Source organism: Macrotis lagotis, chromosome 1 (assembly GCF_037893015.1).
Source record: "Macrotis lagotis isolate mMagLag1 chromosome 1, bilby.v1.9.chrom.fasta, whole genome shotgun sequence".
Lineage (NCBI taxonomy): Eukaryota > Metazoa > Chordata > Mammalia > Peramelemorphia > Peramelidae > Macrotis > Macrotis lagotis.
This window is the reverse complement of record NC_133658.1, coordinates 922,279,538-922,292,114: the sequence shown is the minus strand read 5'-3', so window position 1 is coordinate 922,292,114 and position 12,577 is coordinate 922,279,538.

The window sequence follows — 12,577 nt, the reverse complement described above, 5'->3', positions numbered from 1 at the left end:
TATATAACTTTAATTTCTTCATTTGAAAATTATCTGTTCATACCTTTGACAACTTATGAATTAGAACATGATTTGTGAACTTATAAATTTGATGCAATTCTCTAAATATTTTAGAAATGAGAACTTTATAAGAACTCCTGGTTCTGAAGATTGTTTTCCCAGATTTCTTCACTTCTAATTTCGGCACCATTGATTTTTATTACTGCAAAACTTTTTTAATTTAATATAGCCAAATCATTCATTTTGCAGTTTATAATGTACTCTAATTCTTGTTTGGTCATAAATTTATCCCTTTTCCATAGATCAGATCGATAGACTATTTTTTGGTCTATTAATTCAGGTATGGTATCAATCTTTATATCTAAATCCTGTACCCATTTTGACCTTATTTTGTATAAGGTGGGAGATGTGGGGATCTATGCCTAGGCTTTGTCATGATATTTTCCACTTTTCCCAAAAATTATATCAAATACTGAGTTCTTATCCCACAGGCTGATGCCTTTGGGTTTGTCAAACACTAGATTACTGTGGTTTCTTTTGAATTTATCCCAATCCACTGATCCTTTGTTCTATTTCTTAACCAGTACCAGGCAGTTTTGATGACTGCTGCTTTATAGTGTAGTTTCAGATCTGGTAGAGCTAGGCCACTTCCTTTTAATTTTTTCCCCACCATTTCCCTTGCTATTCTTGCCCTTTTGTTGCTCCAGATGAATGTTGTTACTATTTTTTCTAACTCAGTATAGTAGTTAAATGGTATTTTCATTGGTATGGCACTGAAGAAGTAATTTAATTTGGTTAGAACTGTCATTTTTATTATATTAGATCAATCTAAACATGAACATTTGACATTTTCCCAATTATATAGAACTGAGTTTATTTGGGTGAGGAGAGCTTTATAATTGTGTTTATTCAATTTCTGGGTTGTCTTGGGAGGTAAATTCCCAAGTATTTCATGATATCTACAGTTATTTTAAATGGAATTTCACTTTCTGTCTCTTGTTCTTGGGCTTGGTTGTTCATGTATAGAAATGCTGATGATTTATGGGGACTTATTTTCTATCCTGCTACTTTTCTGGATTTGTTAATTGTTTCAAGAAGTTTTTTAGATGATCTCAGGTTCTCTAGGTATGCCATCATATCATCTGCAAAGAGAGAAATTTTGCTTTTTTGTTGCCTATTCTTATTCCTTCAATTTCTTTTTTTTCCTCATTGCTACTGCTAGCATTTGTAATACTCTATTGAATAGTAATGGTGATAGTGGGCATCCCTTGTTTCACCCCTGACTTTATTGGAAATGCTCTGAGTTTATTCCCATCAAATATAACATTTGTTGATGGTTTGTTAGATTTTTATTCCTATGTCTTCTAGTGTTCTTAAGAGGCATGGATGTTGCATTTTATCAAAGACTTTTTCAGCATCTATTGAGATAATTATATGATCTCTGTTGTTTTTACTGCTGATATATTAAATTATGATGAGTCTTTTCCTAATGTTGAACCATCATTACCTATCTAGTATAAATCCAATCTGATCAGGCTGTATTAAACGAGTGCTAACTTTCTGTAGTCTCCCTCCTTCCTATCCAATTTTTTAAATAGTTTATGAAGAATAGGAATAAATTATTCATTAAATGTTTGCTAGAATTCATTTGTAAATCCATCTGGATATGGAGACTTTTTTTAGTGAGTTCATTAATAGTTTCTTCAGTTTCTTTTTCTGATTTCTTTCCTCTTCTGTTAATCCGGGCAGTTTGTATTTTTGTAAATATTCATTCACTTCACTCAAGTTGTCCAATTTAGTAACATACAGTTTTGAAACGTAGCTCTGAATTGTCTCTTTAATTTCCTCCTCATTATTGGGTAGTTCACCCTTTTCATTTTTGATACTGTTTATTTGATATTCTCTCTTTTTAATCAACATAAGCAAAGGTTTGTCTATTTTGTTGACTTTTCCATAAAACCAACTCTGAGATTTATTTATGAGATCAGTGTATTTTTGTTTTCTATGTTATTAATCTCTCCCTTCATTTTCAGAATTTTTAGTTTAGTTTTTAATTGGGGGATGCTGAATTTGATGCTTTTCTAGCTTTTTTTTAGTTACTTTGATATCCTCTTTCTCTATTTTGTCCTTATTGGCAGTTAGAGATATGAAGTTTCTTGCCAAAACTGCCTTTGCTACATCCCATAAATTTGCATATGCTGTCTCTTTATTATCATTTTTCTTGGACATAATTGTAGTTATTTCTACTATTTGCTGTTTGATCCATCCATTATTTAGGGTAAAGTTATTTAATTTACAATTAGTTCTTGGTTTATCATTCCCTGACACTTTGTTACCTGTAATTTTTATTGCATCATGATCTGAGAAGTGTATATTTATTATTTCTGCCTTTCTGCATTTGATTTTACGATTTTTGTGCCTTAGTACATTGTGAATTTTGGAGAAGGTGCCATGTACTGTCAAGAAAAAGAAAAAAGAATATTAAGTTTTCTCCAGAGTGCTAGAATATCTAAGTTTTCTTAGATTTCATTCACCTTCTTAACTTTCTTGTTTATGTTGTTGCTAGGTTTATCCAGTTCTGAGAGAGGGAGATTGAGGTCTCTCATAATTCAAGTTTTACTGTATATTTCTCCTTCTAATTCAATCCACTTTTCCTCAAGGAATCTGGAAGGTATCCACGTAGGTGAATACATGTTTAGTAAAGATGTAGCTTCATTTCAAATGCTGCCTTTTAAGAAGATGCAGTTTCCTTCCATATCACTTTTAATGAGATTGATTTTTGATTTTTCTTCATCTGAAATTAGAATTGCTACCCCAGCTTTTTTTTTTAACTTCAGCTGAGGCATAATATATTTTGCTCCAGCCTTTTACATTTACCCTGTGAGTATCTTTCTGATTCAAATGTGTTTCTTGCAAACAACATATTGGAGGATTTTGTTCTGCTATTCATTTCCATTTTATGGAACAGTTCATTCCATTCACATTTACAGTTAAGATTACTAATTCTGCATTTCCCCTCATGTTATCTTTCTCCATTTATATTTTTCTCTTTCCTTTTCTTATTCCTCCTCACCAAAATTTTACAAACTTTCCTCTTTCACTTTTCTTTTAGAAATTTAACTTTCAGTTCATTTTCCCTTATACTTTTCCTTCCATTGTTTCTCATTCCCATAACAAAAGGTCAATGAAAAAGGGGACTGTAAATACAAAACTGTCTTAAACAAATGTCGGTTCCTAAAAGGGAAGATATAAACAATTTTAACTCATTAGAACTTTACTTCTCTAAGTGTATGATTATGTCCCTGGCCACTGCCAAGTTGACCCCAGCTGATCCACTTGTGGAGGAGCAGAGGTCTCTGAGACAGCCATGGACTGTGGATATTTGTTGCCCGTGGCCACAGGTCCGCTCGCTAATTTCCCTCCTGATTAGGAAGAGGGTTGCCATCTTTATGGAATTTTGATCGGCACATGGATAACTTGTACCCATATTTCCCACACCTATTGCAGGTGCCATTAAAGGATTCAGAACCTCTAACAGCCGAATTTTTCTTTGGGCAATTTTTTCACATGTGGCCAGGCTATTTACAGTTAAAACAATTGTTAGAATTATTTCCAACTCCCCCTTTCTGAAGGGCAGCTACAAGAACAGCTCTGTGCACAGGAGCCTTTTCCTCCTCCCATAAAAGCCTTTCTTGAGAACAAGCTTCAATCATTTGAACAATAGTAGCAGAAGGCCCTAGTGGGGCAATGAGCTTTTTACAATTAGAATTAGCATTTTGCACAGAAAGTTCCTTTGCTATCAGAGTCCTCATATACGGAGGGATATTAGGAGTGAGATCCACAGCCTCTTTTAAACGATCAACAAACTGTATAAAGGGCTTGTCCTGTTTCTGATGAATCTTTGTGTATGGTAGGGAGGGAGACCCTAACTGAGGAAGCATATGAAAAACATTCATTGCACATTTTTGTGATTGCTGTAAAATTTTCTCACGCATGTGAGCCTGAGCTTGGGGATCAGCAAAGGGCCCCTTTCCCATGAGCATATCGATGGTAGCCATTTGCAGAGCATCTCCATTAGGCAATTGCATATTTTCAATTTGTTTTATCTCTGAACATTCCTGCCACTTTGCCAGAAACAGCATATATTCTGTAGGTGTCAATATTAGTTCCATAAGAGCTTTTGTATCAGCTGGAGTAAAGTTAGAATGCATTAATAGGGCTGAAACTTGATTCTGAACAAGTCTGTTCTTAGATCCATATTGTAGTACAGATTTTTGGATGGTAGTTACTAACTTCCAGTCTAGTGGTTCCCATTGTCTTCGATTTCCCTGTCTAGTGATAACAGGGAATGACATGGGTGCTAGGGAAAGGTCTCCTGTTACCATAGCATTCTCTAATACTGCATGCCACCCTTGTGAAAAGTCATAAACTGTCTTTCGGAGGATCAATTCTTTTTCCATCTCGTTTCCACTTACTATTACTTTCACTCTCCCTTCCACATTCCCTATCCTTTCTTCTACTCTCAATTCCCATCATTTCCCTTTCTCTAGTAGACCATCTACCATAAACACCATACTTTGTTTCTAACCATGCCTGTGCTTCTTCTACTGATAAACATCCTTGCAATATTTTTATCATGATCAAGTTGATCCCTTAAATTATTGTCCCATGCCTTCTCTCTTTTTCTTCTCTTTCTTTTTCCCTTTCTTCTACAGAAGCAAGTTCTTGTTTTGTAGCTTCAATAGTTTTATAATATGCCTTTTTCCTTACTGATTTAGATGAAGAACCATCGATCCTTTTTCATTCATTCAGTAATTCTACATAGGGGGAGGGAGGAGCACAACAAGCCTCTTCCTCATCCAGGGGTAAAGGAATTGTTGTAGGATCTATGTCCATAGAGCTTTCTGCCAGGGAAGCAGAAGATCTTTCTCCGTTATAAGGGGGAGGCTTGCAAAAGTCCAGCATGGGAGGCATGGCATCAGACACTCCCCTTAAAGCTAGCCTCTCTGCTTCTGTAATAGCTGGACAAGCCCATTTTGTTTCCCCAGAGACAGGAGGAAATGAATCCTGCTGTTTATTCACAGGGGGGACTTCCTCAATTCTCTTTTGATATTCTTTGAATACTGAAGCTACTGCAGCAGTAAACTGAGCTTTTTCATGGATTCTTTGTACTATCTTGTTCAGGGTATGATAATGTTTTGCTAATTTCTGTGCCTCCTTGCTTTCTACTTGTATAGATTCCCACAAGTCATCTCCTGTATCTTTCCATTTTTGTTCAGAAAATAGCTCCTCTGTGTTAGAAATAATACCCTTACATTGAGCCCATTGTAACACCCCTGCAATGTCTGATCTCTTCATGGGCATCTCATACTTATGTGAAAGATTTTCAAAAATGTCAAGCGCTGGGTGCTCTGAGGCTGATGCAGCCATTCCCATCCTGCTCCTGACTCACAGGTCAGCCGTGGCCACACAATTCCACCTTTCTTTTAGCGCCGACTAGGAGCTTTCCTTGTGCTCCACACCTTGTCCGGGATGTACTCTCCTAGATTCTCCATACAGAAATCACATCGGGGTCCCAGATGCTGAGTCCCTTAGAAGGAAACACAGGCAAACACCAGTGTGGTGAATAAGCTGGTTCCTCTTATTGTGCAGCACAGTACAGTTTTTATATCTTTTCTTTGACAAGCACTTATCACTTGCAAGCCATATATCCTTCAAATGTCCTGAGTAAATATTTAAGAACATTAAGATACAAAACAGCACTTCCTTATCTATACCCTGGGGCACATGTTGTTTGTCAAGAATGTGGCTATACCATCCTTATCTATCTCAAACAACTCTTGTTCTTCTCTAAACCTTTTAACATTCTTCTTGTCATAAACAATCTCAGCATTCTTCTGGCTTAACAGACATTGCCTCAAGAGACTTACTTACAGACATATTTCTCATGGTCCTAGTTAATTGCTATATATGATACCACAGGGGACTGTAAAAACAAAGCTGTTTTAAACAAATGTCGGTTCCTGAAAGGGAAGATATAACAATTTTAATTCATTAGAACTTTACTTCTCTAACAATAGTTAGAGGGTAGAATATAATTGAAGAGAATGAACCTAAGGGCTATAGGTTTAATTAGGTCTTATCTCTCAATTGAATACGTCCAAGATCACATCACTATTTTTTGAGATAAAAAACCCTGGGGGAAAAAAAAAGCAAGAGTGGCAACTTTAACTTAAGTATCTTATTACACTCTGACTGGCTTTAGTCACAAGGTGACATTCACCCTTCTTTCCCTCTAAAATTATAAATCATTGTGACCCTTTCCTTGGTGCTCTAATATTATTAGTCAACAAACTGCATAAAGGGCTCGTCCTGTTTCTGCTGAATCTTTGTATATGGTAGGGAAAGAGATCCTAAGTGAGGAAGCATATGAAAAACATTCATCACACATTTTTGTGACTGCTGTAAAATCACAGTTCTTGATTACTTGAGAAACTCCTGTTATTACCAAGATATCTTCACACATTATTTACTTGGTTATTTGATAAGCAGCATTGATTCAAATGGAATCAAATTAAAATTATATATTTTTTTTTTACTTTACCTTCCTTTTCAAGTATCTTTCAAGCACACACAATCCTCTTCACAAGCCAGAGTATCCCCCAAAGCCATATCATTTCTTGAACTATTTGTGCTCCTCCCTACTGGCCTATTTTCATTCCTACTTTAACCCGCCCCCCACTTAAGGTACTTAACACATTGTAAGGTAACCAGCTGACTTTGTCTCTCTCCCATTTTACCCCCCATCCCCAGGGTACTTAACCTCTTGTTAAGTGAAGTATCCTGATCTAATTAACTGAAAATATCTTGAAGATTTCTAAGTACTAGAAGGCTCTGGAGGTCTCAGTGAGAACTTTATAAATGTTTGTAAAATAATAAAGACATAGACTCAGGTGCTTGCACATAATGATGCCCTCATTAGACAAGGTGCTGTGAGTGACAGAACATGCTGATTTTTCAGAAACATAGTGCTAAATTAGTCTAAGCCATAGGCCTCAGTTTCTATTTCTCAAGAATCTGGTGTGCTTGAGAACTCGATCTGTCTAGAAAAATTGTCACCCTAACCATATAAGGTATAAATAAAGACAAACTTTCCGGGGAAAGCTTAGGTACACTCCCTTTCTCTTCTGACCATCAAGATTGACCAATTGTTGTAAGGGTCAGCAGAAAAGAGGAGGGGGAATGGGTTGTGGTTTTTGTGGGGTTTTTTTTCAACCTTGCTTCAGCTTCTGTAATTCGGCTTCTCTCTCTCTCTCTCTCTCTCATAGAGAGTTAGTAGCTGCCCTGCTTCTTGCAAGAACCAAAATAAATTTTAACTCTTTGCTGGCACTTTGAGAGGACTCAGAGTAGTCATTTTGGGTTAGGGTTTCAACCCCCCCCACACACACACACACAATGCTTAGCACCTTGTGACTAAAGCCAGTCAGAGTATAATAAGATACTTAAATTAAAGTTGCCACTCCTGCTTCTTTTTTCCCCCAGGGTTTTTTATCTCCAAAAATAGTGACGTGATCTTGGACCTCTTCCATTGAGAAATAAGGCCCAATTAAACCTATAGCCCTTAGGTTCATTCTCTTCTTTTTTTTTTTTTTTTTTTTTTTTTTTTTTTTTTTTTAGGCTTTTGCAAGGCAAATGGGGTTAAGTGGCTTGCCCAAGGCCACACAGCTAGGTAGTTATTGTGTTTGAGACCAGATTTGAACTCAGGTACCCTGACTCCAGGGCCCGTGCTTTATCCACTGTGACACCTAGCCACCCCTCTTCAATTATATTCTGAAGATGTAAAGTTCTAATGAGTTAAAATTGTTATATCTTTTTAGGAACCAACGTTTGCTTAAAATAGTTTTGTTTTTACAGTCCTCTTATTCATTTACATTTTTTTATGTAACTTTTTAGTCATGTATTTACCAATTGAATTCTCTGTTCAGTTCTAGTCTTTCTATCAGGAAATTCTGGAAATCCTATATTTCATTGAACATCCATCTTTTTCCCTAACAATATACGCTGAATTTTTCAGGGTAGTATATTCTGGGTTGTAATTCCAGGCCCTTAGCTCTCCAAAATATGTTATCCAGTTCTTCCATTTCTTCAGTGTTGAAACTGGTAGGTCCTGTGTTAGTCTGATTGTGCTCCATTTGTATTTGAATTGTTTTTTTTTTTGCAATATTCTCTCTGCGTGGGATAAAAATCCACTTAAAAAGTATAGAGACACTTGTGAACAAAAAAAATTTTTTGGCTTTTCTCAAGAAAATGGCACACTCCAAGTCTCACAAAAGTAGTCAAGATCAAAGAGCCACCCCGAATTGAAAGTCAAGCAACATTACATGGCCTTACATGATTTTCCCCCTTCCTAGTCTGCTCTTTTCCAACCTCTTTGGTTAAATTTTTCAGATTACAATCTTTATGGGAAGAAATCTACCCAATAATAAAGAGAAGAATAAAATGTTTTCATAGAATATTACCTCACCATCCAGATGGTGAGGATATTGGAAGATTTCTAATGACCCTTTGTTGTGTATCTAAATGAATTGATGTCTGAGTCTTCTAAGAAAATCTACTATGTTCATATTTTAGCATTTATCATTAAAGAAGAGGAGCTCTTTTGGAATGCAAGATTCTCCCTTAAGAACAGTTTACTGTTCTCCCAGTAAAGATAGTTTTATCATCAAATAGGTGGCTGACTAAAAAATGTAAGGTCTCTGTAGAAACAGTCCACACATACACCCCCCCCCCCCCAAGGGTGGGTGCCTGTTTGGAATGCAAAGTCTTTCTCCCTCTTTATTGTAAGAATAGTTTAAGAGTAAAAGTCTCTCTTAGTTTTAATGATTCTTAACCCTGAAAAGACTTCCCTAGGAATATTAACCTGAAAATGGTTTTATTGGGAATACATTCATGTACCAATACTCCCACAGCCTCTCTACAAAAATGATCATTTGACTGTTGGTCATTTTAGTCAATGTGATAGGTGTGAGGTGGAACTTCATAGTTGTCTTAATTTGCATTTCTCTATTAATGATCTGAATGACATCAATTGGGGAATGACTTGTAACTTCATGAATTTTATACAAAGCTCTATTTATTTTTGAAATGAGACCTTATCTGAATTCCTAGTTGTGAAGATTGTTTCCCAACTTTCTGTTTTCCCTTTAATTTGGGTAGCATTGGATTTATTTGAGCAAAAACTTAAGTTAATATACTAAAAAGCATACATTTTGTAATTTAGAATACTGCATTCATTGACTACTGTTTCTATTGAACCTATATCCTAATCTACCGATCCACTACTCTTATTTCTTTTTTCTTTTTCTTTTTTGCAAGGCAATGGGTTAAATGACTTGTCCAAAGTCACACAGCTAGGTAATTATTAAGTGTATGAAGCTGGCTTTGAACTCAGGTTCTCTTGACTCCAGGCCTGATGTGCCATCCACTGCACCATCTACCTGCCCCTCACTATTCTATTTCATAACCAGTACTATGAAGTTTTTAAAACACTTTATTTATTTTCATCCATTTGTACAGTTATATTTCCAAGTTAAAAAGTTTGCTTCTGCTCTGGCTTCCTGGCTACCTCCCCTCAGTTGTAAACAGTCAAGTTAGTATTTCACATACATTTTGCTAAACATATTTACAAATTAAAATTTTATGATATGAGGAATTAGGATTAAGGGAAAGAGATACCCAAGAGATAAATTTTATAAACTGCTTATCAGATTCAGTAGGGGTGTTTTTTTTTTCCCTGTGTGTTTTGTTTTGCTTCTCCTGGTTTGGGATATTATAGTCCATAATCTGTCAAATGCTGTTGTTCTACTTCTCTGGACTGCCAAAAGGGTTTGCTTCCATCAAGGTTGTTCATCTTATAAAGTTGATGTGTACATTGTTCTCTTGACTCAGCATCAGATCCGGTATGTCATTCCATGCTTCTCTAGAGTCTGCCCATTTTTTCTTATAGAACAATAATAGTATTCCATAGTATTCATGTACCATAATTGGTTAGCCGTTCCCCAATTGAGGGCATCCCTTCAATTTCCAATTCTTTGCCACTACAAAAAGGGCTGCTATGAATATTTTGGAACATCTAGGACTTTTCCCATTTCTTACAATTCCTTCTGGATATTGTTGTATAATTGGAATTGCTAGGACAAAGGGGATAAACAATTTTATTTCTCTTTGGGCATAGTTTCATATTGTTCTCCAGAAAGTTTGGATCTGTTAACAACTCCACCAGAAATGTATCAATGTCCCAATCCTCCCACAACCTCTCCAACATTGATCATCTTCCCTTTTTCTCATCCAGGCTAATCTAATAGGTGTGAGATGATACCTCATTGTTGTTTTAATTTGCATTTCTCTAATCAATAGTAATTTAGACCATTTTTATATGCTTATATATGATTTAAATTTCTTCATTTGAAAATTGTCTGTTCATATTTTTGTCATTTATCAATTGAGGAATGATTTATGACCTCATAAATTTGATGCAATTCTCTATATATTTTAGAAATGAGACCTTTAACAGAAGTACTGGTTGTGAAAATTGTTTCCCAGTTTTCTTCTTATCTTCTAATTTTGGCAGTATTGATTTTATTAGTGCAAAATCTTTTTAATTTAGTATAGTCAAAATCATTCATTTTTCAGTGTATAATGTGCTCTAATTCTTGTTTGGTCATACATTTATCCCTTTTTCCATAGCTCAGATATATAGAATATTTCTAGATCGATTAATTCATCTATGATATCACTCTTTATGTCTAAATACAGTACCGAATTTGACCTTAGTTGGGTATAAAATGTAAAATGTCGATCTATGCCTAGTTTTTTGCCATATTATTTTCCAGTTTTCACAACAATTTTTTTTAGGTTTTTGCAAGGCCAATGTGGTTAAGTGGCTTGCCCAAGGCCACACAGCTAGGTGATTATTAAATGTTTGAGACCTGATTTGAACCCAGGTACTCCTGACTTTATCCACTACACTTCCTAGCAGCTCCTTCACAACAATTTTTCTCAAATAGTGAGTTCTTATCCCAAAGCCTGTCATAAAACCAACTGTAATATTTATTTGGGTTTGTCAAATACTAGATGACTATAGTCCTACACAGTGGTATCTTTTGCACCTCCCCTAATCCACTGATCCTTTGCTCTATTTCTTAACCAGGACCAGGTAGTTTTGATGACGGCTGCTTTATAGGATAGTTTTAGATCTGGTAGAGCTACAGTACCGTCCTTTACATTTTTTTTCCCATCAGTTCCCTTGCTATTCTTGCCCCTTTGTTGCTCCAGATGAATGTTGTTACTCTTTTCTCTAGATCTGTAAAGTAGGTAATTGGTAGTTTCATTGGTATGGCACTGAAGAAGTAATTTAATTTGGGTAAAATTTTCATCTTTATTGGCTAAATCTAACCATGAACATTTGACATTTTCCCAATTATTTAGAATTGACTTAATTTGGATAAGGAGAGGTTTATAATTCTGTTCATACAATTTCTGATTTTGTTTTGGGAGGTAAATTCCGACGTATATAATGATATCTGCAGTTATTTTAAATGGAATTTCTCTTTCTATCTCTTGTTCTTGGGCTTTGTTGTTCATATATAGAAATGCTGATGATTTATATAGGTTAATTTTATATCCTGCTACCTTTGCTGAATTTGTTAATTGTTTCAAGGACTTTTTTAGATGATTTTCTCAGGTTCTCTATGCATACCATCATATGATCTGAAAAGAGTGAAAGTTTTGCTTCCTGGTTGCCTATTTTGATTCCTTCAATTTTTTTTTCCTTATTGTTAGTGCTAGCATTTCTAATACTATATTGAATAGTAATGGTGATAGCGGGTATCCCTTGCTTCACCCCTGAATTTATTGGAAATGCTCTGACTTTATTCCCATTAAATAGAATATTTGATGTTTTTAGTTAGATACGATTTATTATTTTAAGCAAAACTCCATTTATTCCTATACCTTCTAGTGTTCCTAAGAGGCATGGATGTTGTATTTTATCAAAGACTTTTTCAACATCTATTGAGATAATCATATGATTTCTGTTGGTTTTACTATTGACATGTTTAATTATGTTGAGTGTTTTCCTAATGTTGAACCATCCCTACTTGCCTAGTATAAATCCACCTTGATCAGGGTATATTAACATAGTAATAACTGTCTGTAGTCTCATTCCTAATATCTTATTTAAGATTTTTGCATCAATATTCATTAGGGAGATTGGCTATAATTTTCTCTGTTTTGGTTCTTCCTGGTTTAGGTATCAGCACCATGTTAGTGTCATAAAAGAGTCTGGTAGAATTCCTTCCTCTCATGTTTTTTAAATAGTTATGTAGAATAGGAATTGATGCTTAGATGTTTGGTAGAATTCATTTGTAAAACCATTGGCTTGGAGTTGTTTTCTTCAGGAGTTAATGATGATTTCTTCACTTTCTCTTTTATGAATTTATTTCGTCTGTTAATTTGGGCAGTTTGTATTTTTTGTAAATATTCATCCATTTCACTCAAGTTGTCCAATTTATTACCA